The following is a 27789-nucleotide window of genomic DNA, read 5'->3' as shown; positions in this document are numbered from 1 at the left end:
GTTGAATGTAAGATGGCGCCCAGGGAGCTGTGAGGGGAAAAGAGTCGGGCCGAGGCGGTGGCGGAGCGAGGCGGCGGCGGGGCCAGGGTGAGGCGGGGACGGCCCGGGCCGAGCGGCGGCGGCGCCGCGGGCTTTCCGGGCCGGGGACGACGGGCGGGCCCTCGCGTCACGCGGGGGGGGGGAGGCGGCGGCGGTTCCGGGGGCGGCGCGGCCCCGACGGGAGGCGCGGGCCCGTTTGTTGTGTGGCGCTGCCGGGAGCGCGCAGCGAACCGAGACGCCGTGTTCCCGCGCGAGGCCCGTTGGCCTCCCGTGAGAGGCAGGGCGCGTCCCGTGTCCCCTCCCCCAGCCGCGGGGCGGCCCCTTCCTGCGCCGCTGTTGCTCCCGGGCACGCGCACGGGGCCGCTCGCTCCCGGCGGCGGGGGCGCGCTCGTCTCAATGCGGCTCCCGGGCATTGCTGGGGGCGGGCGGGGCCGAGCAGCTCTGCTGGGCCTCCGCGCCGGGAACCCCGGGCTCCGGGCTCCGAGCGCAGCCGGGCCCGTGCGGGGGGCGCTGGGGCTGTCAGCGCGGCTCTGCCTTGCGCAGCCTCCGGCCCAGCCCGGGGGGCGGCCGGGGGCGACACCGAGACTCCTTCGGCCTGGAAGTTGTGCGTCGCCCCCAGGAACCGCTACAGCGCGACGGGGGCAGCTCTCGCTTTTAAGCAAGTTCAGGAGGAGAAGTAGCGGAGCTCTTCAGCCCAGGCCGTGTCTGTTCAGAGCCGTGTAGAAGCGCTACGGCTCCTGCCTCCAGAAATCTCTGTTTTAGAGACAAAGCAAGAGTCCTAGTTGCTTATATGCCGTGAAAACTGTTCTCCAGATCTACCTTACTAAGCAATCTCCTGTCCCAGGAGACCTCTGCAAATTAATTGAGCACAATCTTGCTGCTCCTTTATTGGAAAACATCTCCAGTAAGCACCTGACGTGTCAGGCTCTTGAGTGGTCTCTTAAGAAAGTTTTGCTGTATTGCACAAAACCTTAGTATATTTTGTATAGTGGATGAGTGGTTCAGTAAAGTACTAGTCAAGTCTGTTTACAGTTTTGTTTATTAGCTGCAACAAGAGCAGCAGATATTTTACATAACTACATTAAGAGGGTTTTAAAAAATCTTGAGGTGTAACCCACCATTTAACAGATGTGTATGGAGTTTAGTCTTCTCTCCATTTAACACTGACTTTTTTAGTTTTTGTTATCTCCTCAGAGAGCCTTAAAAGGTCCCCAGCTCTGCCTAGTTACTCTATTCTACCTTGAACACTTGTGAGGAGAAGGGAGCAAGAAAAGGCCTCTGGACCTTAAGGCAATATTTTTTTCCCCACTGCTGCCTTGTTCTAAGTTTCAGTAACTCCAGTGTCCATTGAAAAGTGTTATGTAAGTTCCAGCACAGTTCTCTGTCTCGGAGAACATTCTGCACTGTGCAAAAGATGTACATGGAGATCTGTTTGTCTTAATACATGTTCTTAAGAGCTGGAAGTAAAACAAACTGATTAGGAATTGGGCATGTCTTGTAATAATTAGTTAGGAACTATCTATTAAGGGTGTAGCATTTTTATGATTATATTCATTTTGTGTTTGTTTCATTCTCTTAAGTCTCTTTTAAATACAATTTAACTAAAAAACCCAAAAAACTGGGGATAGAAAGGGCTTCTTTGTTCTGTCTTCTCCAGAATGTTACAAGTCTAAGAGCTCAGGACAAGTGCAGCAGAAATACCTGCAACATGGTGACTGGTGAGTCCAGATAGTCCACCTGCTGCAAATCTGTGTGTACATTTTCAGTATCTTTAGTCTCTAAGTTTTATGAACTAACCACTTATGCTCATGAACTTGAACTATTTTCCAGATCCTATTTAGTGGAAAATGCAATTAAGCTGAAAAGGGAGGAATTATATCCATGTATCCAAGCAGCAACCTTTGCTGAACAATTTAAAAATGCATTCTGCCAAGTTTTAGCAGTGATGAGTATTCACTTCATTTTGAAATGGACTGTACATAATGGATAAACTGAGTGCATAAACTGATCCACTCTGATATTTTAATAGCTAGTGGTAAAGGTGTTTGCCTGCCTGACATTATAAATTTGTGTATGTTCTAGTATAAAATCTTTTTTCTGTTAAATGCAATACTAACATTGCATAAAGAGAATTATATTAAGTGTGTGCTTGGAAACCTGTACAGGTTTTTATTAAAAAAAAAAATCTATATGTTAATGCTGAGTAGTAAATATGCCTGAGGGAGGTGGTATGTTAGGTGATCAAAGGGGGAGGCTTAGTCCTTTTTGTACTTTTTTTGTTAAACTTCTGCTCATTACAATGGAAAAATAAGGCTTCAATACATGTTACCTTCCTAAATCTACAACCAGTGCTAATACCTCTGCTCTTGCTCATACTTTTGCCAAGGGAAGAAGAGTGAAACTAACAAGATCCTTGTCAGTTTAACTACTGCAGTTCTGTATTTCTGTAGGCAGCCTTGAAATTGACAAGAATTTGGTTAGGTCAGTTTAGCTGAGCTGCTGCTTAGAAAAAGGGAGACTTGTTTTTAAATTATCTATATAGATAAAGGGAGCATAGGAATGGAGCACTAGAGAGTCCAGTCTGCCTCTTTCCCAATCTCTCAGAACGTTGGGAGAGGTAGAATAGCAGCGACTCCTCTACTCTTTGGTGCAAGGACCATCTTTGTTCTCTTTGTATAGTGCCTAACATAAGGGAGTCCTGGTCCATGACTAATGCTCCTATGCACTCTGGATAACATGTATATTAGATAATGCTCTGAAGGTGCTTAGATACCACAGTGATAAATGCAGTGTAAGAACTTAGTAGGACAGCTGTCAGGAGGCTCTGGGATTGGGAGGGAGAGGAAAAGGAAACTTCCTTCCAGCAGACTGTAGGGGAAGTAAGAGTGGGCTTCTGATTTCAGCTGACTACTAGTCTGAAGCTAATGGAGAGATTGAACACCTGAGTCAAGTAAAGGGACAGTAAGAAAGAATCCCAGCACTTGTTCTACTCCCTCAGCTGTTGGAAGTAGTGGATGGCACCTTGGTACTCACGCCTCTAGACCTCAGTGGTGGTGGGTCCCTCCTTATTTTTTAATCTGGCTGTACCTAGTAGATATAGATTTCTGGGTTGTGGGTTTTTTTGGTTTTGGTTTTTAAGCTCTGCCACAGAGCAGTCAGCTGTATATGTGAAAACAGCTTCCAGCACAAGGATCAAGATTTTTCAATAGTAACTAGAGATTTGGGGGGTGTGTGTGTCAGTTTTTGGGTGCCAATCTTGAGACATTTGCGAGGAGCACCTGCCTTCTGAAAGTCAGGCCCATTTAATGCATCTCAAATTGGGCACCCAAGGTAACTATTCATGTCTGAAAATCTTAGTCAAGGTACTCTGGCCAATCTCTGCAAACTTCAGTAGGCTTAAATTCCAACCAGACACACACACGGAAAACTTAACAATTCTCTACGTCGAAGTATCATACTGGGTTTCTGTTTTTTTTCAGTGAGGTTTAATACTCATTTCAGAATTTGTTGATGAAGGCCTGGTGGTCTACTGTAGCACTGAAAACAGATTAGCAAGGCCAGGGTTTCTGTTGGTTTCAGCATGGATGTAGATAGTGTCAAACTTTTTCTTCTTGAGAGAAGGTAAACTGTTCAAGATGTTTGGAGTGTGTTGTTGGTGGCTTCTGGGGAAACTTGTCACTGAGTCAGCAGTGACATGAATAGCTTCATTAATTGTGTGTCCCGTGTATAGCTGGTTAGAAAGCTTGTTAAAGTGTAACTTCAGTGAAAGAGAGATTCCCCCCCCCACCACCATTATCAGATGGAAGCTTCTGCATGCTGTGTTATAAAACATTGTGGCCAAAGGACGGTGGCAAATGCAGCTATTCTGTATTAACATCCTTCTCTTAAATAAATGAACAATGTAAGCTTGTACTTTTTATTTGTGTCAGCACAACAGTATAGTTGTGTTCACTATAAATGCTTAGATTTTTCCACAGGAACCCATTGCAGAAACTTGTCACCTTATTTTTAAGGTCCCATAAGTTCTGTTCTGCAAGAATTGCCTCACACACATTCTCTGCCTTTGGGAGCCATACCTCTTTGACTGTAAGCCGGACCCATGTGCTAGTAGTGACTTGTATCCGAGTCCCTCCTGCATGAAGTGTCATGGGTGTGGTGCTGCCTGACCAGGTTGGGGTGGGATTCAGACCAACAATGAGAAATGATTTAGGGTCTGATCCAGCTCCCATTGCTAGAACTCTGTTGCACTTAATGTTGACAGCCTATTACTAAACCCCCTTTTGCTTGCATGCTGCTTTAGAAATAACACTTTGGCCACCTTGTTGAGCAGATGTAGTCAGTCTCTTGTGACCAAATCAGTGCTGAAATGTTGTACAGCTTCTTTCTTCTCATCTATTGTTTCTATGGTCCCAATCACCATAATGTGTGTGTATATAGTGTTATCTGTATGTGTCCCTTTCTCTTCTTCTGTGTACATAATTAGGCCCAGTCACGAAAGTTCCCTATCCTGGTAATTGTTGCTGCAACCACATATCTACAAACACCATTTCATGACCACATAATTAGTTGTAAGGTTACCATCTAAATGTGTTTACCCTTCAACAGGAGTTATTACTGCCATAGAAACAAGAATACACTCACAGAAAAGATGATAGTTAAATAGGAGTACTTCTTGTATTTAAAGAAGATAGGTAAGCAATTCAAACACTACCTGTGAGATACTACCCCAGATGTTAATCTTGTTCTTGGGTGAGTCCTCATTTTTTTCTCTGTGCTCTTACTTTCTCCCTGATCTTGTTGGTTTCTTTTGCTCTGTTTTCCTTTCTTCATCTTACTTCTATGTCCTTCCTACTATACCCTGTTTCATATTCATTTCTTCCTCCTAATATTTGCTAATAAGAGTGTGAGGCCTACTTTTCAAGACCTCACTGCTGCTTTCCAGGTGCACCAGTCTGATTTAATGGAATCTTTGGATTCCAGCATTCTATCCTGTCCTTTCAAAGAAGTCTTAAAATTCTGCTCAGCAAAGTGAGAGAGAATAATCCCAGTGTAAATGTGGAGATACTATCTCTTCATACTTCCCTATCTCCTCCTTCCCATTAGTTACCACAGAGTGTTATTTTGTTGTCTGATGGGTTATGATAAATGGTTCTGTTGCATCTGTAGCTATAAACCAATCCCTTAGGCAATAGCTTCTCAAATGTTCTTGATACTATATATAGTATTCCATGTTGTAAATGAACACATACAATTCAATAAGGGTTAATTTAGCCTATTCGGGACTGGTCTGGCCTGAGACCGAGTGCATTAGTGTAGTCATCAGCAGGAGACAACACTCTGGAGAGAGCTCTTTATACAGGGCAAGTAAGCCTGAAGGGTGGGTAGCAGTGTGCAGTTGTGACTCTTAACAAGGGATTAATTAAAGAAATGCTTAGCTGCATAAAATGGCATGTAAAACTACAGCATTTGTCTCAAGGCTTCCGGCTGCCTGTGTTTGTCACGCAGAAATCCAGTGTGTGTAAGATGTTATCCATTGGCTTCTTGTGTACCCTTGTGCGGTATGACTATGAAAGTTGTGAAACAAGAGTCTTAACTTTCTCCTTTGTTAAGGAATCCTAAGGACCTTGCAATATGAATAATTCTCTGGAGAACACCATTTCCTTTGAAGAATACATCCGTGTGAAAGCACGAACAATCCCTCAGCACAGGATGAAGGAGTTTCTCGACTCTCTTGCTTCCAAGGGGCCTGAAGCTCTCCAGGAGTTCCAGCAGACAGCCACCACCACCATGGTATATCAGCAAGGTGGAAACTGCATTTACACGGACAGCACAGAGGTGGCGGATCTTTGCTGAGCTTGCCTGTCCTGTTACAACCAGTGTCAGCAGCAAACCCAGCAAGAGCAACAGATACAGGTTCAGCAGCCACAACAGGTCCAGGTAAACATCTTTGAATTATTTCGAATTTATGCATTAACTTGTAAGTCAGAGGTACAGGTGTCTACATTTGGGATGTGCAACATGCAGGCCAGAATTTAAAAAGTAGGAATAATTTGAACACTAGTCTGTGGACACCTAGCTTTCCATGTATCAGAATTATTTCTTTCATCTGAGAAGTGTGGTAGATAATGTCTCATGGCATTACTTCTGCAGAGCCCCACTCTCGGAGGAGTTCCAGACCTAGCAATGAGGTGATCGTAAACTTTCTGAGAGAGAGTTAGCAGTTTTGGTGTATGTGTAACTCCCTCAAACCCTACATTTCATAGGAAGTGGCTATGAATACCCCATCCCTTCTAGTGGCCTTTGCTTGCTGGAATAGTCATGGAAACAACCTCTCATTTTTCTGTTCTTTTCGTAGAATAGTTCAGATAGGTGTAGAATACACCTGATAATTTTGGTTTAATTGTTGTAGTTCTTGGGCTGTTTTGAAGTTTTACTGGCTTTGGGTCACCTTGTGCCTTGCCCAAGCTGGTAGGATCCATCTAACAAAAGTGAGAGGCATTCTCCTTGCCCTGCTATTTTCTGTTTCTTATGGTCCTGAAAAGTGTATTTTGTGCCTTGGGTATGGCCACTCAAACCCAGGTTGTGATCTCTGCAAGCCTGAGGAGAGAGAACTCTGACGGGTATCTCGGGTTGTGAGGCACCTCGCTAGCCCCTGCCCTTAGCATGAGGAAGCCTTGTCTGTGCCTGCCAGGGGTCAGCTTCCCAACAAGCCACAGGGTAAACAAGCACTCCCTTCCAAACCGACCCAGCCTCTGCTCCCTCTGCACAGGTTAGCAGTAGGCACCTCCAACCCTTGAGCCTTCCAAGCGTCCTCTGGGTGACACAACTCCCTGAATTCACAGACCCGCGGCTCCCAAAGAAACAGTAGACACTAGCTTACCAGTTTCATTGTTCTGTTCAACACAAAGCACTCAGATCTGTATATAGTGAAAACAAGTGAAAGTTTGTTTAATGAAGTACTGTATAGAGATTCAAGAAGTAGCAAGTCAAAGTATTGGACACGCATGGTTACATGTACAATAAAATCGTTCTATGCCTTCTAGAGCCTAGATTTAGTTAACAAGGTACTGTCTTGTCTAATGAATTAGCTTACCTGGTCTTTGCAGTGTCTTCCAGCCAGGTTGGTTGTGACCCTCCTTTCATAAGATAGAACATGCTGACAGTTCATCTCTTCTCAGGGAAGGATGAAGGGTGTCTTTTTGCACCCAAAGGTATACCCCCAACAATCTATTGTCTTTACTTGTAAACAGGATTCCCCTCCCCACCCCCCTGCTAGTGTCTTTTCCTGTGTGCTGCTTTCTAGTTTTTACAATATTGATTAGTATTTGGCTCAGACTATAGATAGGTCGCCAGACAATATGCATATGAACAGCCAGAGAGAGATGGCGTCTCCTCTTCCCTCCTACCTGACAGGAGAAAATTTGTCACCAAATGGTGACTTGCCTTAACTGCATCTCTTAAGAACATAATTTTCAGCACAGAAGCATAACTTCTTGAATATTACCTGTATATGCGTTTCACAACCTTACATGCCACTCTCTGGTGAATTATTATGCCTAGAAGTGACCCAGAGTATCCCTGTAAAACCCCATGCATCCCCTTGGTGCCCTCGGTCAGTTGGCATCAAGAGGTTCCTGGGTCACAAGAACTATGCTGTGGACTCTGTCCCTGCAAACGACTCATAGCCTGTGAGTTTAGGAGACTTTTCCTAAAATGGACCCCTGGTATGGCCCCTGTGCCTCCCTTAGTGCAAATCGCAGGCTAAAAGGAGCATAACAATATCCTTGTAACAATATCCTATAGGGAACCCTTGAAACCGTTTCCAGGGTTCCCTACAAGATGTTTCCAGGGCCTGAAGCTGGGGTCAAGGAAAACCCCTCTTGTGTGTTTTGGAAACCACTGATACAGTATGGAAGGAAGGAGGGGCTCCAGCAAGGATCCTGTTGTTGACTCTAACCAGGCACCATGGAAATGGCTTTCCAAGATCTTGATGGTCCCAAGAAGGGTAGGATTGTCTTATGAATGGTCCAACTGCCCCAGATACATACAGAAGGGTGCCCGCTGGTTCACCCTGGCCAAAGCACCAGTAATCAACACTCTTTGAAGGCTCCTGTGGCGGGAATGTCAACATTTGAAACCATCAGTGCTCAGCCTACTCATACTATGTGGACAGTATCAGAGGGGGAGCCGTGTTAGTCTGGATCTGTAAAAGCAGCAAAGAATCCTGTGGCACCTTATAGACTAACAGACGTTTTGCAGCATGAGCTTTCGTGGGTGAATACCCACTTCTTCAGATGCAAGTCACTTTCACCCACGAAAGCTCATGCTGCAGAACGTCTGTTAGTCTATAAGGTGCCACAGGATTCTTTGTTACTTATACTATGTGGAGTCACTCTTGGCTCCTTTTGTTTCTCCTCCTCAGATGTTGTCTTAACCACTTCCTTCTGCTCTGGGTGACACCAGGGCCTTTCAGAACACAGTGGGCCAAACAGCGTAGCTCTGGGGATTCCTTTGGCAGCTTTACCCAGAAAGTCCTACGCTGACATCTTGGAACCCACCCCCACATTTCTCCCCCGTCTGTAGGAAGTTCTGCCAAACCCCCCCCCCCCCCCCCCGGCAACGCTTCCTGCACCTATCGCTCCTCAGCTGCAGGGGGAGGGATCACGGTATAGGGATCTGTTCCCCATCTGCCCAGAACACCCCCGATGAGCCCCATTGCCCCTGCACCTGGACCCACCCCAACGAGCCACCTGATCCCCACCCTACTGAGGCCCAACCAGCTGCATCTGGATGCCCCCACTCAGCCCTCCATACCTAGACCCCCCCCCTTCCAGGATCTCTGTGATCTCCCACCTGTGTGCAGCCAGTGCCCTGTGCTCCCCAATGCTATGCTAGAGCCGCCACGTTTATTTGACACACAGAATTTTCAGAATTTTAAAATATTGTGTAGAATTTTTAATGTTTTGGCACAGAATGCCCTCAGGAGTAGAGAGGTTTGGGAATGCTTTGACGTATGGGCCATGCATTGTTCTCTAGCAACCCCCTACTGGATCACTTAAGGAGTGGTGTTGGTTACGCTAGCAGGGAGTGGGTTGCTACAATGTAGGGCTGGGGAAGGATAAAATATTGAAGATTTATTATTGGAGGAGTTGAGGGTAATAGGAAAGCAAAGTAGGAATAGCTTCAGTATCCCGTTACTTGGGTCCTTACTCAGTATCTCAGTTCAGATTAAGTCACTTGGTGACAATTAAGGATGTTGTGGTTTCCTTTGGTTCTGGAGAAGTTGTAAAGAATTAGCAGCTCACTAAGCGTGATTCTTTACCTGTGTCATCCTACCTTCTTCCTGGGTCTGCCTCTTACCTAGGTGCTACGTCTCTGGATAGCTAGACTAATGGGTACACAAACACAGGAACAGGTTTACAAGGCGTGCTATATATTAGTAGTTAGGATTTACTCTTGGGGAGTAGCAGGTTGTCTCAGGCCTTGCCAATGAAACTCCTTTCCCCTTCCTCCCCCTCGATTCAGTAGGTATATGATCAGGCTCTAAAACAAGGGTTAAAATAGGAAAATGCTGGTGGTGCTGCCCTGCCTGTTTCTAGGAATAGAGATGGCTTTTGCTTTGAAATAACCAGTCTTGTCACCTTTCTAGCTGCACTTTCCTACTGTTGGAGATTGCCTTCTTAGTATGTAATAGAGAGCCGACTCCCCTCCAATGAAATAAGAAACAAAAGTAGTGCCTTCTCCTGGGGACTAACGGCATTGTGGGCTGTATAAGTAGGGGCATTGCCAGCAGATCAAGGGACATGATATTTCCCCTCTCTTCGGTATTGGTGGGGCCTCATCTGGAGTACTGTGTCCAGTTTTGGGCCCCACACTACAAGAAGGATGTGGAAAAATTGGAAAGAGTCCAGCGGAGGGCGGCAAAAATGATTAGGGGGCTGGAGCACATGAGGAGAGGCTGAGCGAACTGGGATTATTTAGTCTGCAGAAGACAAGAATGAGGGGGGGATTTGATAGCTGCTTTCAACTACCTGAAAAGGGGTTCCAAAGAGGATGGATCTAGACTGTTCTCAGTGGTGGCAGATGACAGAACAAGGAGTAATGGTCTCAAGTTGCAGTGGGGGAAGTTTAGGTTGGATATTAGGAAAAACTTTTTCCCTAGGAGGGTGGTGAAGCACTGGAATGGGTTCCCTAGGGAAGTGGTGGAATCTCCTTCCTTAGAGGTTTTTAAGGCTTGGCTTGACAAAGCCCTGGCTGGGATGATTTAGTTGGGGTTGGTCCTGCTTTGAGCAGGGGGTGGGACTAGACACCACCTGAGGTCCTTCCACTCCTGGTATTCTATGATTCTAAGAGGTGCAGAGCTTTGTGTACATTAAGGCAGTTGAACAGACTTTCTGATCTGAAAAAGTGAATATAAGGAAAGCAGTGGATATCCTGAGAATATGAAGCACAGAGCAAAATATCTTTTTAAATGAAGGGACCCTGTCAACCTGATCAGGCCCCCCCTTTGTGCATTGATATTTATCCAGCATTTTGGGAGTTGTTTCTAGTGTCGCTTTAATTGCTGCCCTCTGCGTACACTCCTTCATTGTGTGGCGATCTCAGGACAAGAATCTTCCAATTTCTCAATCAGCTTTTCGTTCACGTTCTTGTTTTGTGTGAAGCTGTGAAAATAACATTGCTTTTTTGTTTACTTCCTATTTGTATCTCTGCATCATTGGTATCTGGGCCGCTCTAAACTGAGGGCTTGAGTACAGTTAGTGTATTTTAAGTAGCTGCAAAAATAGTGCTGGATGATTGGGTTTTTTGTCCAGGTATCTTTCATTGTGTATGGTGAAAATCCCAGCCTAAAGAGCATCTGAATGACTTAGGAGCATGAGTCCCATTGAAAGTGCTTCTAAGACACTTAGGGGCTTCTGAAAATCCCACCCAAATTTTGATCTCCGCCTCCTTTAAATACGGGACAATAAAGACTGATTTTTGTAGATGAGATGAATATTGGTGAATAAAGGAAAAGAAATTACTAACTGAAACATTAGCCCATGTGTGACTTCATTTATTTCAGTTAACTGCCTGGTCAGATCATTCATTGATGCAGCTTTAAGTTGTGTTGTTGGCAAGAGGCCAAATGATTCTTGTTACCTTGTAGGAAATTAGATCAAATTCATCTCTGCATTATGGTGTGTTGCACACTGCTCTAGCCCTGCAGTAGGAACGATTACAGTTCATTGTACTTCCTGTGAGTAGAAGCCGCTCTTTTCAACAGGTGACTTAAAATGGTTCTGTGAATGATGCCTCCTTGCCTACCTCAGTTTTCCTTGGCAACTTTTAAGTTACTGCAAACGAATCCTTGAAACATTTTAATAAGACCTTTTGGAAATCTGAGCTTTTCAGGGACTGGGCGTTTTAGGTAAGGATCACTGTTTGGGTACTACTGCAATACACGCAACATAAAAGTGAGAAATAAAGTCCCCAGTCAGTGCTAGATCCCTGTTTTGCAAATGGAAGTCCATGCCCCAAAGAGCTTACAGTATAATTTTGAATCTGATAGGTGAGGCAAATAAGAGGGAAGGATAAGGAAAATAATAGCATGCAGTTACATAGCTTAGCTCTTGGTTCCAGATGGCTCCAGATTGTCAAACCTTTAAAATAAATTTGCAACCCCTCACTAATGTGTTCCATGGCCATCATTGGTTCCCTGATTTCTTCTAAACATCATAGAAGTGGGATTTGGGGGAGGAGAGAGTGGTGGCCTTGTAGATGAACTCATGTGAGGAGTTCCATGCAGCCCCTTATGCTGGGAAAGAATCATGTGGATGTTTATGGAACAAGCAGAGAAATGGCCGTTCAGGGCTAGTAGAATCGGTAGAGCAATGGGGCAGGTGCAGTCTGGTAACAGGAGCAGACAAGTGTGGAGGGACAGAGTTGTAAAGGGTCTTGAAGATGAGGAGAAGTTTGTTTGGTGCAGTGCGAAGCCAGTAGAGGGATTGGAGGATGGGGGGTGACATAGCTTCATAAGTGTAGGGTTGGAAGGGACCTTGAGGTCATCGAGTTCATCTGCCTCAGCAAGAGGAGGCAAGTAAAGCTAGACCATCCTGGACACACATTTGTCTAACCCGCTATTAAAAATCTCCAACAAGGGGGATTCAGCAACCTCCCTTGGTAACCTGGTACTGTATGTAACTGTCCTTGTAGTTACAAAGATTTTCCTACTATGTAATCCGAGTATCCAACGTGGCCATGACAGACCTGGAAGAGTATTTCTAGCTGTTAAAATCAGAAGAATTGAATCGTAGATTCCTGTCGGTCCTGAGACTGACTCTCTGGTGAGACTGTCAGAAGGAGTTAGCGTGGACTCTTGGGCTTCTTCCAGACACTGTGGTGAAATGTCATCAGTGTGTCTGTGTGAAGTTGCTTCTCAACAAGGGATAGGTGTCTTAGTACACTGATACCTTGGGGTAGTTTTGACTCCATAACTTTAGGAGAAAGAGGAAGGTAGGATTCTTTTTTTCTAAACTAAAACTCAAGATTGTTCTTTGGGTGTAAATCTTTCCTTGCATTATTTCAAACCAAGAGTATGCAATGTGTTGTGTAAATGCCTGAGAACCCGAGAGTGAAATTGAATGCGGTGTTCTTGTCTAAGCAGAGTTAACTGGAAATGACGAACAGGTAACTAGACACTCAAAATTCCTCCAGTTCTGAAAATCTGTGGCAAAGGTTACTTAGGAAAACATCAAAAAGTCATTTTTAGCCTAATAGTGTCCCTTTCATTTAAACCACCATGTGTTTGACGTCTGCAGTTCCTTCCAACGTGATACCCATTCATTAGTGTCAAGTATCGGGGGTAGCCATGTTAGTCTGTAACCACAAAAACAACGAGGAGTCTGGTGGCACCTTAAAGACGAACCGATTTCTTTGTGCATAAGCTTTCATGGGTAAAAAACCCACTTCTTCAGATGCATGGACTTTCCATTAATTAGTGCTTCTCTTAGTCCCAAGGCTAGGTAAGTAGACCTCAGTTTCTACGTATAAACACTGTACCCCTCCTTTAAGAGAGTTATCCTGATTTACGTCAGTTAGTGCCCATTGTGTGTGAAGTGACATGATGATTTTGGGGAACTGAGTGGAAACAAAACCTATTGCCTCGTTCTTGAAGCATCCTACAGATGGAGAGATTTGTTAGTCAAACATTTGCATTTTGTAGCAAGGTGAATATTAAAGAATGTTAACACAAGCATTATGATTAAGGCTACGTTTTAGTCACAAGTATTTTTAGTAAAAGTCATGGACAGGTCACGAGCAGTAAAAACAAAATAAAATAAAAAAAACCATGGCCTGTGATTAAAACTTGGGGGCCCGGGACCCCCACTGGCTCTCTACCTGGCTACCTGCCTCCCTTCCCCACAGCAGCAGTTGAGGCACAGGATAGGATGAGGGGGTGCTGGGTGGTGCTTACCTGGGGGGCTTCCCAGAAACAGCAACATCCCATCACTCAGCTGCTAGGCAGAGGTGTGGCCAGGCAGCTCTGTGCATTGCCTCCACCCAGAGCTCCAGCTTCACAGCGCACGGCGGTGGGGCACCGCAGCCAGTGGGAGCTATGAAGCTGGTGCTCTGGGTGGAGGCAGCACAAAGAGCTGTATGGCCACGCCCCCAGGTAAGTACCACCCAGTGCCCCCTCATCCTATCACATGCCCCTTCCCCCCTCTCACCTGAACTCTGTTGCGGGGATGGGGCCCAAGACTGCCCATGGGGCTGCCTGAGCCACGCCCAGTGCAGGGGCTGCTGCAGAGGTTACGGAAAGTCACAGAATCCGTGACCTCCATGATAAACTTGCAGCTTTAATTATGATTGATGTGTTTGCATCAGGTTGTAACTTTATGTTGATTTGCTCTGAGGTAGGCTGGATCTCTAATGGTGCACATTCTGTCAGTGCTGACAATTCTTTGGATGCCCGATGTCCGTTTTATAGACTGGAGTTGTTTGGGAAGTGGTGTGTGATACAGTTTGTGAATTTCTTCAGTTTAGAGGTGCAATGAATTGTGCTGAGGAAATCCAGCATTCACTCTGCCTTCCCTTTGTCAGGCAGCTTTGAGATCTCCTTAGGCAAGATGCTTCTCTCTCTCTTCCTATACTTCCTCTAGGATCTTGTTGATCAGGATTAGTATAACAAATTAATACAAAGTGAGCACATCAGAGAGCTCTAGAATATAGACCATATTGTCTGTTCATGGCCTCACCATTGAACTAAAGTTCTTGTGTTTTTGAGCACTAACCATTGCATTTTTGCTGTTACAGGTACAAGTCCAGGTCCAGCAGTCCCCACAACAGGTCTCTGCCCAGCAGCTCTCTCCCAGCTCACCGTCCACCAAGCCTCAGAGCAGCCAATACAGGTCAAGTTCAGATCCAAGGCCAGGCACAGCAGCAGGCGTCCCAGACAATACAGAGTCAGTCTCTTCAGAGCCCTAGCCCATCTCAGCTGCAAGCGGCTCAAATCCAGGTGCAGCACGTACAGACTGCCCAACAGATCCAGGCCACTGAGATCCAGGAGGAACACATACAGCACCAGCAGATCCAGGCCCAGCTTGTGTCTGGACAGGCCATTGCTGGTGGCCAGCAGATCCAGATCCAGACAGTTGGGGCACTGTCACCTCCACCTTCTCAGCAGGGCTCACCACGGGAAGGCGAACGGCGGATCAGCACCGCTAGTGTCCTTCAGCCAGTGAAGAAGCGTAAAGTAGATATGCCTATTACTGTGTCCTATGCTATTTCAGGGCAGCCAGTTGCCACAGTGTTGGCCATTCCTCAAGGCCAGCAGCAGAGTTATGTATCCTTAAGGCCAGACTTATTAACAGTGGACAGTGCCCACCTATACAGTGCCACTGGGACCATTACTAGCCCCACAGGAGAGACTTGGACCATCCCTGTTTACTCAGCTCAGCCACGTGGTGACCTTCAACAGCAAAATATAACCCACATCGCCATCCCCCAGGAGGCCTACAATGCTGTCCACGTCAGCGGCTCGCCAACAACACTGACTGCTGTGAAGCTGGAGGATGACAAGGATAAGATGGTGGGAGGTGCATCTGTAGTGAAAAACTCACAGGAGGAAGTGGTGCAAACTATCGCTAACTCGCTCTTTCCAGCACAGTTCATGAATGGCAACATCCACATTCCAGTGGCAGTGCAGGCCGTGGCAGGGCGTGCCAGAATACAGCTCAGACAGTGCACATATGGGACCACAGCAGCAACAGCAGCCCACACCCCAAGAGCAGGGGCAGCAGCTACAAGTGACTTGTTCTGTGAGTAAAACTGCTTCTATTCGCAGGCCCTTGATTTTAATAGGTGATAGAGTCTTGTGGCACCTTATAGACTAACCGAAGTATTGGAGCATGAGCTTTCGGGGGTGCGTCTGACGAAGTGGGTATTCACCCACGACAGTTTATGCTCCAGTACGTCTGTTAGTCTATAAGGTGCCACAAGTCTCGTTGTCACTTTTACACATCCAGACTAACAGCGACCCCTCTGATGCTTGATTTTAATGACATGTTGATGGGGTGAGGGGAGAGATGCTGTCTGTCAGGTATCCTGTGCTTCACAGGATCCTTCTAAATAGTACATGTGTCTGCATTCCAATAATCTACGCATGACACTGAGCATTTGACCAGTCCCAGCTGTACATCTGTGTGTCATGTCAGTCACTTTGGACAGGGGTATCATTATGAGGGGCAAGAATCAGAAGGTGAAACTGCTGTTCTGGCCTCTAGTGTAAATGAGGCAGTATACTTGTAGCAAATTTTATGATAGCAGGTATTTTTAATACTTCAATACTCTCCTGTGCTGAGTTAATGTTCTGAGCTGTTGTTGTTACTGTATTGGAATAGAGCCCCTGCTAGTGGAACTAATGTGATGCAGCGGATGCTAGCCACTTCACCAGTCACTTTGAATCACTCCGCTCAGAGTAGCATGAGACACTTGACAGAAAGCTAGGGGTTTGTCAGCTGATGGAACACATCTCATTGATGATCAGATGTACCAGTCTGTCTCTACAGCATGTCCTGTTTCTAGTAAATGCCTGGTGTGCAGGAATACAGACATGATATGAATGAGTATAAATATATCAGAGGGATTAATATTAGGGAGGGAGAGGAATTATTTAAGCTTAGTACCAATGTGGACACAAGAACAAATGGATATAAACTGGACACTAGGAAGTTTAGACTTGAAATTAGACGAAGGTTTCTAACCATTAGAGGAGTGAAGTTCTGGAACAGCCTTCCAAGGGGAGTAGTGGGGGCAAAAGACATATCTGGCTTTAAGACTAAGCTTGATAAATTTATGGAGGGGATGGTATGATGGGATAGCCTAATTTTGGCAATTAATTTGGCAATTGATCTTTGATTATCAGCAGGTAAGTATGCCCAGTGGTCTGGGATGGGATGTTAGATGGGTTGGGATCTGAGTTACTACAGAGAATTCTTTCCTGGGTGCTGGCTGGTGAGTCTTGCCCACATGCTCAGGGTTTAACTGATCACCATATTTGGGGTCGGGGAGGAATTTTCCTCCAGGGCAGATTGGCAGAAGCCCTGGAGGTTTTTTGCCTTCCCCTGCAGCATGGGGCATGGGTCACTTGCTGGAGGATTCTCTGCAGCTTGAGGTCTTCAAACCGCAATTTGGGGGCTTCGATAACTCAGACATAGGCTAGGGGTTTGTTATAGAAGTGGATGGGTGGGATTCTGTGGCCTGCGTTGTGCAGGAGGTCAGACTAGATGATCATAATGGTCCTGACCTTAAAGTCTATGAGTATTGGAAACTAATTTAAACACCATCTTTTTTTTAGTGTGCTTGGTGTACACAATGGCCAAATATATTGCTGTCTTTACAGGGAAGCGGGTAACTTAGGGGCAAACCTCTTTAAAAACGTTTTTACATTTTAGCTTTTTTTAAATTTCATAAATCCGTTTGTATGTAAATGTTTGCCTGTGTGTGTAGTAACAATGTCAGCTCTGAACATTGTGCTAGTCCACCAGAACAAGAAAGTGACTAGTATGTCACTAGCAGAATTACAAAACCCATGCCAAAATCCACCAGCATAAATGTTTTTAGCAAAGATTTTTAAAAACTTAAGATGCTAGTAACAAAAGCAAAGAAGCATTATTTAAAAATAATTTAAACTTGACTGCAACCTTAGTTCCATAATGTGCGTGGTGGTGGGAGTATCCTCTCTTGCTAGGTGTCAGACTAGTAGCCATATGCCTCTCTGGTTTTCATAGGATGAAATCCAGGCTCTGTTGAAGTAAATGGGAGTTTTCCACTAACTGCAGTGAAGCAATGATTTCACCTATAGGTTTTAAGGTCTGAAGGGATCATTTTAATTAATCCTTATCTGACATCCTGCATAACACAGGCCATAGAATTTCACCAAGTGATTCCTACATCAGTCCTATAACTTCTGGTTGAGGTAGAGAGTATCTTTTTAAAAGGATGTCCAGTCTTGATTTAAAAGAACCCACTACATTTTGCAGTAAGTTCTAGTGGTTAATTACCCTTATTAAAAACTGCCTTATTTCTGGACTAAATTTGTTTAGCTTCAGCTTCTAGCCATTGGATGTTCTGCCTTCATCTGCTAGATTAGAGCTCTCTGATATCAAATCTCCCCCAGCCTCCCATGTAGGTTGGTACTTTAGACCATGATTAAGTCACCTCTTAACCTTCTCTTGGAGAAACTAAATAGCTTGAGCTGCTTTAGCCTCTCACTGTAAGGCAGATTTTCCAGACCTCTAGTCATTCTCGTAGCTCTCATCTGAACTCTGTCCTATTTTGGAAGTGTGAACCCAAGAACTGGAAGCAGTATTTCAGTAATGGTCAGACTAACCCCTCATACAGGAGTAATAACCCCTCCCTACTTCTGCTTAGCATTCCCCTGCACAGCAGTACAGCACACCTATAGCACCTTCTTGGTCTGCTGGGGAGTAGTGTGTCTTCTAGTGCCAGGACTATCTAGGCAAGTTGGAATTCAGTCTTCCATTTTAGAGGAAGGGTGATAAAGCTGCCAGGGTAACTAAACCTCTGTCCTTCTGGGCCTGTCCTTGTGCCCACCTGTAGAGTTATCCTATTGGATTATTACAGAAAAGGAAAGGATGGGTCCTTCTGACCCTCATTGCTGCTGTAGGAGTTTGACCTGCTACTGCTGTGGAATAAGCTTCTCAAAACCCAGAGCTTTTCCTAGTACTTTGTACTCCCCATTCACCTGCTGCTGCAGCATTGATATGTCCCCCATCCCCCAGAATCCATCTAGCTGCTGGCTGTCTGGACAGGTATGTTGTTCATGAGTAAGGAAAAGTAGAAGCATGTCAATCAGTTCACTGCACTGGGAATTGCTTCTCCAGCCCAATTGCCAGCCCTTAGACCAGTGGTCCCCAACCTTTTTCGTCTGGCAGGCGCCAGATGAGCCACGGAGGACGGTGGTGGCAGACGAGCAGCTGCTGAAATGCCACCGACAAGCGGTGTCATCCAGAGGCGTCGCTGCCGAAATTTGGTAGCATTTTTGCGGCGATGCCCCTGGATGCTGCTGCTTGTCGGCGGCAAGTGGCGTCATCCAGGGGAATCACCGCCAAAATTGGGTGGCATTTCGGCAGATGCTTGTCCGCTGGCCAATACACGGGCACACTTACCCACCCCGGTGGGCACCATGGCGCCCGCGGGCACCACGTTGGGGACCCCTGCCTTAGACTGAGAGTGATTGTGAGGTACTCACAGGAAGATAGGCAGTGCTCTTCTTGTGCTAGAGAAGTGTCAGTGAAAGCTTTGTCATTTCATGGGGAGCAAGGAGACAGCATTCAAAAAGAGTTGGTCTGCAAATGTGGGGCCATCACGTCACCGGGCTCTTCCCAAGACAGTTGTTTTTGTCAAGTTAAGCTTCATCCCTGTCTGCCCTGATGGTAAAAGCAGAGCCCCTTCAATTAAAGGACTTGGTCTCAGATTCTGCCCTAGCTCCACTTTCTGTAATATAGGAGCTGTTGTGTAAACAGCCGCACGCAGGTGATGCAGGAGAGCTGACAGTGGGATGCACTCAGTCTGTGTCTAAAAACCTCATGTCTGAGGTTATTGCAGGGTTTGAGCCTTTAGCAGACTTGCTTTTCATTGGTCAGTAATGCTGTGGACTTCTCCCTTGTAAACCTTGCATTGTCTTCACCATAGTTCTGTGAGGCTTCAGCGGAAGAAGACTTCCAAAGGAAAGTACTTTCAAACATACATTGAGTGATATATTTATTTATTGGGTGATACCAAATCAAGCAATTTATGATTTTAATTGTAGCAACTCTTCCATTTTGGGGGGGGGGGTGGCTCCCCTTTTGTTTAACTTGCCTTTTACCTTATCTAATGGGAGTGGATGTGAAAAGGGGGCCCTGTATTGGCTAAGAATCCCTCACTTGTAAATTTTCAAGGTAAGTGAGATGAGAATACAGCCCTTAATCAAACGAACCATTAAAGCTTTGTCTTAATCCCATTAGCTTTCAGTTCAAGTAAATACAAAAGCGCTGTATGAGGAAGCGGAAGTGTAGAAGGGGATTAACTGTATCCCTTGCTGTACAGCTCGTAAAGAACTGGTCAGCCTGCATAGGTCATGCTGGATGAACAGGTTGGAGTGACTGACTGCATAGTGGGCACCATGTTGTGAAATAATGTCTGCAGCTTGAGGTGACAAAGCTTTGACTCTGGGGCCCTGTTGTCATGGGAAGGCTCCTCTTGCAGTGTTTTGTTAAACTTCCCAATAGATAATGTGACAGACGTTTTCCAGAATACTTGCATAGATTAGCAACTAATTTTTCAGTAGGTTGGGAGCAGTATACAGAATTGTTGGTGAAATTGACTGGCATTTTAGTATTGGTGATTTGAGCAATCACTAAATATGAAAAAGCGATTCATAAGGGAACAATATGTAATTCTGAGACACTTGGCAATTGTGGATCAAATAGAGATTTTCACATTCTCTGCCTCTTTAAAGAGGACTGTATTAAAGGTGGTAGATATCACTGTAGATTGCATGGTATCGCTGTTCTCTAGCTGCTCCTTCATGTAAATAGGTGAAACTGACATTTACAAGCATCCTATCCTTGTAGGATAAGGATGGAGTAGGCTGTCAGCAGGACCCCACAATGTGCACATACATAGTAACCTACCCAGAGCCTGGCTTATCTCGTGGGTATGTTGCTCACCTGGGATTATAATAGTGTTGCAACTGTTTTTTGTATGTTAATTGCTTCAGAATAGAGTCCATTGTGAGTGGCCCTTCTTAGAGTAGGGTGAGCCTTCGTGTCTTTAAACTGCAATGTTGGGACAAGTGCCATTTTATGAAAGTTCATTTATTAGCCTAATTGCCATTGACTCTACTGGCAACTGTAGAATACAGCTGGAGAGAAGATGCCCTTCTGATAGAATAGAACTTACTCAAAAGTTTTTGTGTTTTTTTTTAAAGTGTTGCCAACTTGCTACTGTCTGCCACTAGAGGGCAGCCTTTCTCCCTAAAAGCTCCAAATACCTGGCTCCTGAGCCCAATCTTCAGTGTGCATTGTATTGCTGTTAACTCTATATCTAATACAATGGTTTTTGAAACACTGTTTCAGCTAATTTTCCCCTGTCAACCAGGGAAAAAGTGATGAAGCTAATGTGACCTGATAAATCAATAGATTCACCCATTCTGTTCATGAATACAGGAAAAAATTACTCTGAGATGTTGTGTGTCCTATAAAGTTCTTTACCTCTGGTGAAAATTTGCCTCTCCGTGCACGCGTAAGTAAAATATAAATGGTCTTCATGACCTGGATGAATGGCTGGGAACACTTCTGGAAAATTTTGCAATACTGGGTTTAAACTGCCCATATGGAATGGCCTGGAGGCTTTTCAGAATGCCTGCCTGCAGTGAAAATGTAGCTGGTCTTGGGGATCAGAGAATATCTTGGATTGTTCATGCATGATTACTGATATGACATTAACGTCCTCCTTTTAGTTTCATATATCATGCCTGTTACTGAGATACGAGTGAGTTACTATTCATCATGGCAACGTTCACTACTGGGAGTGGGGAGATGGTGCTACAAGACTAGAAAAATGAGGCAAAAAAGACGTGTCCTATTTTGGCTGACCTGTTGCACCTCGAAGGAAATGTGACTAGAAGTGGTTTTGTTTCCCAGGCTCAAACTGTTCAGGTAGCTGAAGTGGAGCCACAGCCACAGCCTCAGCCTTCACCTGAACTCCTGCTTCCGAATTCTCTGAAGCCAGAAGAAGGGCTTGAAGTGTGGAAAAGCTGGGCACAGACCAAGAATGCAGAGCTGGAAAAGGAGTCTCAGAACAGGCTAGCTCCTATTGGCAGTAAGTGTCATGGGAGGGAGTTAGCTGGCACGGATGGTATGTTTTACTCCATGTGTTCACCACTAGAAATTTGGTTTCAAGTAGGGATCAGGTAGCAAATGAAACAAGACTTCACTTGGTTCAGAATAGAGCTACCTATCTAGTTTTCCTAAGCTCCAAATCTCTCTCAACCCTTCCATCTACCCTGATTTTTGAGGATCATTTTCCTTTTCAGCAGAACCACTGCAATATTCCATCCCTTTTGTTAGGAAAACTCCCTCCTGGTTTGAGTGGTGATTGTAGTTTGGGATCCCAAACTACAATTGGTCACAGTGTAATGGTTAGGCTTGGCAGAATTGAACTTCTGTATCTATAAAACTTTAAAGGATAATATTATTGTAAAGTATATTCCCCTAATTTTATCTTAATTTTCACAGTTGTAAGAAATCCTGGGGAGCACAGCCTATAATTATTTAATGACAGTAGTCATTTGAGATTCAAAAAAATAACTTTACAACCGTTAAACACATTTTCAACATCACATGTTAAAGCATTCACGCATAATATACTTAAATCAAACTCTTAAGTACTCAAAGTATGAAATGCTGCTTATCTGTAAATTTCAATGATTATCAGTGGAAATATTTTTTCATTAGTTTATCTGTGTACAGTGAAATCGACACTTACTGACATTTACCAAATAAAAATCTAATCCTTCCAAGCCTAAGAAGGGTTTGTCTTTGCCAGCTGCATCATGAAACGTTCCAAGAAGTATTTGTGTTCCATATTGAGCTACCAGTTCAGGTGGCGCAGAAAAGGCCATGTAGGACTGTGATGGATGAGTGCCAGTTACAGGAACAAAATAGCCCCATACACCAACTACTTAATGAATCAGCAAACGCTGTTACGGTTTTGTTCTGGCTTTCCCATTGCTGCAGGAAAAATGTTTCATTGCAGAGAATGGAGAAGGAGATGGTCTCCATATAGAATAGGTGGTGGTATCAGTTTTCTCTAAATGTCTTTCCTTGCTGCTTTGAGTTGATTTATGAATGCTTAAGGTCTCCATTGCTCCCGCTGTTAGTCTTATAGTGGGGAGTATGAGGTGCTGAAGGAGCTGTTTGGAAGTGGGCAAGCCTATTGGGAGGGAGGAGTGGACAGTGGTGAAATGGAAGATTATGCTTGAAAAACTGTGGGGTTTTTTTGGTTTTTTTAAGCAAATTCATCATGACATTTTGCTTTGCAAGGACGCCAGTTGCTGAGATTCCAGGAAGATCTCATCTCCTCTGCTGTGGCTGAGTTGAATTATGGGCTATGCTTGATGGCGAGAAGCTGCAATGGTGAAAGCGAACCATACGATCCAGATGTACTCTACTATATCTTCCTATGTATTCAGAAGGTAGGAGGGGAAAGCCCTCATCTCTTATTTTATGTTGTGTGCATATGCTGTGATCAGACAGTATTTGTAGATAGCTTTCTCTGTGTAAGACCTAGAATGGGGTGGCCAACCTGAGCCCGAGAGGGTGCCAGAATTTACCAATGTACATTTCCAAAGAGCCACTTCCAGTGCTTCCCACCCACTGGCAGCCCCGCCCATCAGTGCCTCCCCTCCCTGCACCTCCAGATCAGCTGTTCAGTGCATGCAGGAGGCTCTGGGGGGGAGGGGGAGGAGCGAGGGCATGGCAGGCTCAGGGAGGCGTGCAGTGGGGCAGGGCTTGTGGCAGAGCAGTGAGCATCCCCCAGCATGTTGGAAAGCTGGCGCCTGTAGCTCTAGCGCTGGAGTCGGTGCCTATACAAGGAGACGTATGTGGCTCCGGAGCCACAGGTTGGCCAGCCCTGACCCAGAATGAGGGTGGCAGTTGCTATTAATATCAAGTTCTCCAGCTTTGTTTTATATATGGAAAAGTGAATGAATTAGAGAAACTACTTCTGTGATTGCTGACAGAACATGCAGCTTTAAGAATGGACAGTTTGAGACCTTAATTAGTAGACAGATTTTTTTAAAGAGATACTAGCTTGCAATTAGAAACAAAATAGTTGCTATTAACTAAATGGAAATAATGTGGTGAGAATTTAATGGGGAAGTTATTTGGTTTTTTCCCCAAGAAAAGTGTAATGCTCTAGATCTGTCTGTCCTGCTTAAAATCAGTGTTTCAGCTTGACTTGCCTGAAATGTGAATGGAGGCCTATTACTTGGTGTAGAGAAGAGAGAATCTGGGTTTGCAACAGTATTTTCTTTATTCAATAATGTGAGAGGCTGTTTGTACCCTAAAGAAACAATCCCAGTACACGCAGGGCAAGAATTGAAATGTAAATTTCAAATAAACTCATCCTTTTGCAAATAAAAAGCTGAGGGCCAGCTACCTTTGCTTTTAAGACTCTTCCTCTTCTTTGTTATCCACTCATACAGCAGTAATTAGTTATTCCTGCATCAGTACAGGGGTATTTGTACTCTCCCAGGTGTAACCTATGGAACCTCTCCAGCAAACAATGACTACAGTAAAGCAGGAAATGCATAAACCTGACTAGTGCCTGGGCTCTGAGCCTGGGAGGGGGCTCATTCCATCCCAAAGAGAGCTCCTCTGGTAGGAGCTTGCTTGATGCTGTTATATCGGACTATGTTGTGACTGTCTCGTTTGCAGTATCTCTTTGAAAATGGGCGAGTAGATGACATTTTCTCGGATCTCTATTATATACGGTTCGGAGTGGTTACATGAAGTTCTCAAGGATGTACAGCCCCGAGTCACTCCTCTTGGTAAGAGCTTTTTCTCTGCTTTAGGAAGAGGCCTCTCGGACATGGTGGGGTAGGGGTGGGATGCAAGCAAGCTTTAAGCATCTTTCTGAAAGCTGTGACTAGAAACTGATCTGAAGAAGCACTTGAGCAGAGGAACATCCCTTAACTTTCACTGAGCTGGGGAGGGAAGTTCTCCAGAGCCGGCAATAAGTACAAATATTTCAGAGGGTTTTGTGCACCAGACTCCAGTCCTGACTTCTGTTTTAAGGGTTTAGTTAGGCTTGATTCTGTGTACCATTTAACTTACTCTGTAAGGGGTTCTGAGAACTTGTTAATTTTTAGGACATTGGGAGTGTAGCGTTGATGCCCCTTCTAAGGAATGCATGAGTTGTTGAGCAGAGATGGATTCATAAATGGCAGATGAAATTCAATGTTGATAAATACAAAGTAATGCATTTATCGAAACAGAATCCCAACTATACATATAAAATGATGGGGTCTAAATTAGCTGTTATCACTCAGGAGAGAGATCTTGGAGTCATTGTGGATAGTTCTCGGAAAACATCCACTCAATGTGCAGTGGCGTCAAAAAAGCGAACAGAATGTTGAGAATCATTGAGAGGGATAGATAATAAGACAGCAATATGATATATTCTGCTATATAAATCCTTGGTATGCCCATATCTTGAATACTGCGTGCAGATGTGGTTGCCCCATCTCAAGAAGGATATATTGGAATTGGAAAATGTTCAGAAAAGGGCGACAGAAATGATTAGGGGTATGGAACAGCTTCCATATGAGGAGAGATTAATAAGAATGGGACTTTTTAGCTTGGAAAAGGGACGACTAAGGGGGGATATGATAGAGGTCCGTAAAATCATGACTGGTGTGGAGAAAGTAAATAAGTGTTGTTTACTCCTCATAACACAAGAACTAGGGATCACCAAAGGAAATGAATTGGCAGTGGGTTTAAAACAAACAAAAGGAAGTATTTCTTCACACAACCCACAGTCAACCTGTGGAACTCCTTGCCAGAGGATGTTGTGAAGGCCAAGACTATAACAGGGTTCAAAAAAAAAGTAGAGAAGTTCATGGAGGATAGATCCATCAATGGCTACTAGCCAGGATGGGCAGGGAGGGTCCCTAGCCTCTGTTTGCCAGAAGCTGGGAATGGGCGACGGGGGATGGATCACTTGATGATCACCTGTTCTGTTCATTCCCTCAGAGGCACCTGGCATTGGCCACTGTCAGAAGACAGGATAATGGACCTTTGGTCTGAGCCAGTATGGCCATTATTATGTTCTTATACTACCTTCTAGTGGCTTACCTTTGGTGTCCATGAGGCAAGCGATCTGATTTGAATTGGCAATGCATTTTGCTTTCAGTGTTCTGTGCCACTGATGAGAGACTAGAGCAGCTTCAAGTGATAAAACCAGAGATTTGCCCTAAGGCGTGGCTTGTTCTGAACTTAGTGCATTTTGGAATCCATTTGTGGGTGCTTTTAGCAGAGCCTTGGAGATGTTGCAGCCAAAAACTTCTGAACATTAAACCCCTTATTCAGAGTAGGGTTGGGATGTCTGTGTGGGCTTAGCTCTGTACATGTGAGTGTCTGATAAAGGAACAGACCTTGCATGATCAAATTAGGCTAGTGCTGCAGTATTACACCTACTCAGATGAAAACTAAAGGATCACATTTTCAGGGGACAAATTTGTTTCTTCAGATTTTGATTTCCCTTGCTCTTAGTTTGGTCTGATCATCTGTCAATCCATCTTACATTTGTGTTCAGATACTTCTGCTTAAGTAGTGTGGTGGATTTCAGATCCTTTTTTCCCCTCTGCCTGTTTGATTTATGCTTTGTTTTCTGTGCCATTGCGTTAACTCTGGAGTTCATACTGTTTGTCGTGTTGCTGTGTATCTAGGTGTTTGGAGTGTAGAATTATTCTTCTGCACAAGGGGAAATCAAGAGTACACGTATCCAAATAGTGTGTTAGACCCTGTACCTTGACTGAAGATGCACATAGGGCCAACAGCTCAATTTGTTCCATTCCATCAGCTTGCTTATTAAAGGTTGATATCAAAATGAGTAACTGTGAAATGGGAGAATGAATCTGTTTTCCCTTCCTCAAGGAACCTGTTTCTAGTGTGTATCCCTGGAAGTGCCTCTTGTGTTCATATGGTAACTACCTTGGTGGGTGATGCTGACTTCTGATTGTTTCAGGTTATGTCCTCCCCAGCCATGTAACAGAAGAGATGCTGTGGGAGTGCAAGCAGCTGGGAGCTCACTCCCCTTCCACCTTGCTCACTACACTGATGTTTTTTAACACAAAGTAAGTATTTGGGGCAGTTGATTTAATGGCCAAGGAACTTACAGCATCCTTGACAGGACTGACAGGAAATTGTATTGGACTAAGTGTGGTCACTGCTTTTTAATGGTTAGGGACATGGGAGCAAATCCCAAAGCAGTCCCTTTACACAAGAAATTATATGCAGTAAAACAAGGAAGTGAACTAACAAAGAGAAACCTGGACTTGCATCTGCCTTTTCTTGTGTTATGCTGTTCAGAATGCCAGCTGACTTTCAGAGGCTGCTTTGAATCCTGGCTGGCTCATAGCGAGTAAAGATCACCACTTCACTGTCAGATGAGAGGCTACATAAGGCTTTGTTTGCCCCATAAATGTTCTGTGTCCTATTCTCACTGTTCAGGTACTTCCTCTTGAAAACGGTAGACCAGCATATGAAGTTGGCCTTCTCCAAGGTCTTGAGGCAGACCAAGAAGAACCCTTCCAATCCCAAGGATAAGAGCACGAGTATCCGGTATCTGAAGGCACTTGGCATACACCAGACAGGCCAGAAAGGTAGAGTGTACATGAGGAGAGGAGAAGCAAGCCTTCTTGAGAATGTCTCGGATTGACAGACCTGGTCTGTACTAGTCTTATAAAGAGACTTGCAGGTGCCTTCAGGCGGGGTGCAAGAAACCAGTGTCTTTGACAGAAAGATCCCCCCCCTCCCCCCAGTAGCTTGGTGATCAGAGATGAAGCACATCTGTGTGTTTTATGAGAGCGTGATGCCTTCTGACATAGCGTTGAGTGGCTGGAAGCTGAGATTTATCTGAGGCACACAGGCCCCCCATCGGAAGAGTTGGGTATCAGTTTCCAGTCTCATTCTCCCAGGCAGAGGCACTGTTGTGATGCCAGGGCCGCTGAGCAGGGAGAGGAATAGGAGTGGAGCATGCTCTCTTCTCTCAATGGAAGCACTTCACTCCTGGGAACATTCATGGAGTTGAGAGGTAGAATATGGCCTGCTGACATAAGCTTCCACTGGCTCAGGTGCTGGCATTCCATGTAACCAGACTTCCTGCCTTTCGGGGTTATCGCTAGATGGTGGGTTAATGAGTTGGGGGGGGTGATAAAGCAGGCAGCCAAAAGCAATACCTGGAGGCTTCTGGCTGCTAACAAGTGAGCTGTGCTTTGGGGCAGCGATCTGGCTCCTTTTACCTTTCCTGCAGCTGGTAACTCGACGTGTGATGACAGGATTTGCAAACACTGAGGCTGCTTGACGTTGCTTATTTTATTACCTACTGTTGTTCTACTACAAACATCAGAGGGGAGCTGTATTAGTCTGGGTCTGTAAAAGCAGCAAAGAGTCTTGTGGCACCTTATAGACTAACAGA

At 45.0% G+C, this 27789-nt stretch overlaps 1 pseudogene; it reads left to right on the top strand.

Moving 5' to 3' along the window:
• On the top strand, positions 1-27746 carry LOC120394857 (annotated as a pseudogene).
• Positions 27747-27789: the final 43 nt, after the last annotated feature.

Source organism: Mauremys reevesii, unplaced genomic scaffold (genome assembly GCF_016161935.1).
Source record: "Mauremys reevesii isolate NIE-2019 unplaced genomic scaffold, ASM1616193v1 Contig80, whole genome shotgun sequence".
NCBI lineage: Eukaryota > Metazoa > Chordata > Testudines > Geoemydidae > Mauremys > Mauremys reevesii.
The sequence above is the reverse complement of the archived record's forward strand: the minus strand, read 5'-3'. Positions and strand labels throughout refer to the sequence as shown.